Here is a 5000-nt window from a genome sequence, read left to right as displayed (position 1 = left end):
AGATATATATATATATAATAATATATATATATATATATATATATATATATATATATATATATATAGATATATATATATATATATATGTAGGTCCCGGGTTGAGTCGGGGTTAACCACAGTAAATAAGGTACTCAATACATAGCAGAGTAAAGTAATTTATTTTATAGAAGGAGCTTCTACAGGACTAGAAACTGTTTCATTCAGATGAATCTTCAGGAAGCTTCGATGAAGATTTCATCTGAATGAACAGTTATAGTCCTGTAGAAGCTCCTTCTATAAAATAAAAAATATATATATATAGTATATATATATGAATGATGCCATCCTGCTGGGCAACATTGCTACCAACCACATGGTTCCGGGTTCATTCCCACTGCATGGCACCTTCGGCAAGTGTCTTCTACTATAGCCTTGGGTCGACCAAAGCTTTGTGAGTGGATTTGGTAGACGGAAACTGAAAGAAGCCACTTGATATATATATATATATATATATATATATGTGTGTGTGTGTGTGTGTGTGTGTGTGTGTCTGTGTTTGTCACCCCACCATTGCTTGACAACCGATGCTGGTGTGTTTATGTCCCAGTAACTTAGTGGCTCGTAAAGAGACCGACAGAATACTAGACTTACAAAAAAAAAAAAGTCTTTGTGGGGTGGGGGGTCGATCTTTTTGACTAAAGGTGATGCACCAGCATGGCCACAGTCAAATGACTGAAACATATAAAAGAGTAAAAGAATAGTTGAAAAACCAAAGATCTCAAAATAGGCACCATTTGTTTTGCAAAAGACTTTCCAAGAATGTCAGAATCATTGAAATTAACATTAAAAATAGAATCAAACCTTTCATTACCATATTTCTATTGAAATACGCTGCCTTTGTCCCAGTTAATAGTGAAAAGAATGAAGAATGCAGTAAAATATCTGTGTCCAGTATTAAGCATTCACTTTACTCTATCAAATTCACAGTTTTGAATTCATCATGCATTGTCTTTTAGCTTCAAGGTTTCAATGATGTGATTGTTAAGTTTTAGAATGAATGGCATTGTAGGATAGGTGTAAGAGGCTGAATCTAGTCAGTTTGGATGTAAAACAGGTAGAGTATTTTTGGCTGGGTATGGTCTGTTTAATCCTTTCGTTACCGTATTTATTTTGAGATGCTCTGTTTCTTTCAATTAATTTTAAATATATTTTTTTTATTTATGTACCCTTTTCAAGCCTAGCCAGGCTCATGGGCCCAGTTTCCGGTTTCTGTGGCTTATGTGTTCTCCCCAGCTGGACGGGACCCCAGTCCATTGCAGCGTTACCCAAGAAACAGGAAGAAAGAGTGAGAGAAAGTTGGGGCGAAAGAGTACAACAGGGGTCGCCACCACCCCCTGCCAGAGCTTCATGGAGCTTTAGGTGTTTTTGATAAATAAACACACACAATACCCGGTCTGGGAATCGAAACCATGATCCTCCGACCGCGAGTCCGCTACCCTAACCACTGGGCCAATGCACCTCCATTTTTAAATATAACAAAGAATTTAGTAAAATAAATTTAGTTATCATTAAGCTAGAGTTAAGAGCACAAATCGTGACTAAAGTTTGGTGGAAGATTTTAATTCAAAACTTATGAAAACAAAACATTTGTACTACAGAGTCAGTGGCAGTTTCAGTTGGGTTGGTATCAAAAGGATTAACTGTTAAAGGGTTAAGCTGACATTTGGAACATCCTTTAACCCTTTAGCATTTAAACCGTCCATATCTGGCCCAAATATTCTACATGTTTTAAGTACAAACTTGTTAGATCTAGCCTCTTATACCTACTCTACAATGTCATTTTAAAAATATACAGTCACATCACCAAAATCTTGAAGTTATGAGATTATAGATGATTATTTCAAAACACTGTAAATAAATAAGCATTACATTTGACAGAGTAATATGAATGCTAAAGGGTTAACATGAAATTTTGATGGAAAGTTTTAATTTACATCACTTTGACACTTTAGTTACCATATTTCTACTAAAACACCTGCCTTTGTTTAAATTTATTTTGCTAAGAATTTAGTATCATAACTTTCTCATTATGAAGCTGATGTTTGGAACATAAATTAACATAAATTTTGATGGGAGGTTTTAATTTAATATAGAAAAGTTTGTGTCATACAACTAGCGGTTATCTCAGATGGGTTGGCAGCAAAAGGTAAAACGTTGCCCTTTTCAAGCCTAGCCAGGCTCGTGGGCCCGGTTTCCCGGTTTCTGTGGCATATGTGTTCACCCCAGCTGGATAGGACGCCAGTCCATCGCAGCATTACTCAAGAAACAGGAAGAGAGTGAGAGAAAGTTGTGGTGAAAGAGTACAACAGGGGTCGCCACCACCCCCTGCCAGAGCCCTGTGGAGCTTTTAGGTGTTTTCATTCAATAAACACACACAACGCCCGGTCTGGGAATCGAAACCGCAATCCTCCAACCATGAGTCCGCTGCCCTAACCACTGGGCCATTGCACCTCCACTGGCAGCAAGAGGGTTAAAAACTAATTTGCACAAATGAGTTGTTACAGTAATTAGAGGTATAAATATTTTACATTTATAATGAAAATAATTTTGTTTTGTGTAAAATGATTATCAAGAAAACACAATAAAAGCGAAAGGAAAAAATGATCAGGCTTTGAGAAAACTTGCTAAATACCAGGAGAGGTCTAGATTGGTGGGTTTATAGTGAACCAGCAAAAGAGGGTTGCTGGGGGCTTGTGGGATAATCACTTTGCAAGGTTCTGACTAGACTTAGAGATTCTGGTGCAGCAGCAAAGGAGAGGCATAAGTTCCATCAGTGAAATGAAACAGAATACTGGGGTGGAATTTTGGGTTTGCTGTATAAAGCCTGTATGAACACAGGGTGATGAAGGGGTGCAGCAAAATCAAGGGTCACCCAGGAAGACACACACACACTAGCTACACCATTGAAAGTAATATACAAGAGTGAGTCAAAAAGTAAAGCCATTTTGTTTAGGACAGGTATAATTACCAAAACAGGAACATGTATCATGCATCAAAATGAAGCTGGTCCTCTTTTAATTATATCCCTACTTCTCAACATAGTCACCGTTTCTCACAATAGCAATGTTCCACCTTTGAATGAGAGCATGTATCCCTCCCCGTAAAGTTCTATTGACTGTTCTTTGAGCCACTTCTTCACCACAGTTTTCCCTTCCTCGTCACTGGAATAATGCTTGCCTCTCAAACCCTCTTTCATGGGGCCGAAGAGATGATAGTCCAGTGACGAGGAGTGAAAACTGTAGTGAAGAAGTGGCTCAAAGAAAAGTCAACAGAATTTTACGGGGCAAGAGATATATGCTCTCATTCAAAGGTGGAACATTGCATTTGAGAAACGGTGACTATGTTGAGAAGTAGGGATGTGATCCACAGAGGACCAGCTTCATTTTGATGTATGATACATGTCCCTGTGTTGGTAATTATACCTGTCCTAAACAAAATGGCATAACTTTTTGATTCACCCTTGTAGCTAGTGTGTATGTGTGTGTGGGGGGGTATTAAGAAAAAGGAGGTACTCAGAATTTAATAATCTTTAATCTTTTACTTGTTTCAGTAATTTAACTGCGGCCATGCTGGAGCACCGCCTTAAATCGAGCAACTCGACCCTGGGATGTATTCTTTGTAAGCCCAGTACTTATTCTATCGGTCTCTTTTTCCGAACCGCTAAGTGACGGGGACATAAACACACCAGCATCGGTTGTCAAGCAATGCTAGGGGGACAAACACAGACACACAAACATACACGCACACACATATATATATACATATATATACGACGGGCTTCTTTCAGTTTCGTTCTACCAAATCCACTCACAAGGCTTTGGTCGGCCCGAGGCTATAGTAGAAGACACTTGCCCAAGGTGCCACGCAGTGGGACTGAACCCAGAACCATGTGGTTCGTAAGCAAGCTACTTACCACACAGCCACGTGGGAAATTCTTTATTAGCACTTTTGTCTCATTTACCAAGTCTCTTTAGACATAAGTTTACAGAAAATTTCTTTGATTTCTCTACAAATCTGGAAGCGGATGCTTTTTTGTTGTTTTGTCATCTATATATATATATATAAATACAGTGTACATTTAAACACATAGGAGATGGCCATAATAGGACATCTAACCTGCTAGAAGGAGTAGTATTATGGCCATCTCTTATGTGTTTAAATGTACACTGTTTTTTATATGAATAATATATAGTCTATTGACTAGTTTTTTTCTTCACGCTTAGACCACTGGTAGCAAAAAAATTTCTAAATAATTTTTTTTTGCTACCCTGAAATTTATTAATATATATATATATCCATACATACACACACACGCACATATATATAACTACATATGTGTGTGTGCGTGCATGTGTGATGCGTGTATACACATATGGATATATATATATTTATATACATACATATTATGTATGTCTGTATCTATTGATCCAGCAAGCTAGCTATACATATATACATACATATCTATATATGTGCATATGCATACAGAGGCACACACACTCATATTTATATGTAGAGAACAAAATGATATGGCTGAGTGCATAAGGTTTTGGTCTACCAGCCTATTAGTTTGTGAGTTCAATATCAGTGCAAATACAGATCCTTAATTTTTTTTTTTTTTTTTTTTTTTTGTGAATCTCAGGGCAGGTACTGAATCTAATATGTTCTGTGATCTGGAAGGCAGAGCTGTCTTTCATCTGCTTCCACGGAGACATAAGAAAAGAATTAAGAAAGGTCCCAGAAGAGTTATGCAGGGCTGATATTGAATTCCTTTGCGGTAACTGTGATAAGGCCACTAAACCTAATGGTGATCGTTACATTCCTCATTTAACCCCGTTTCCTGTGGGAGCATAATATGTAAACATTGCTCTCGATGTCACTCTGACCTTCGCCAACAACCTCAGGGATTACAAGTCTAATGACTCACCACAATGCACACGCACATATGCACATTCAAACTCTCT

This window comes from Octopus sinensis, linkage group LG15 (assembly GCF_006345805.1).
Source record: "Octopus sinensis linkage group LG15, ASM634580v1, whole genome shotgun sequence".
NCBI classification, from domain to species: Eukaryota; Metazoa; Mollusca; class Cephalopoda; order Octopoda; family Octopodidae; genus Octopus; species Octopus sinensis.
The sequence above is the reverse complement of the archived record's forward strand: the minus strand, read 5'-3'. Positions refer to the sequence as shown.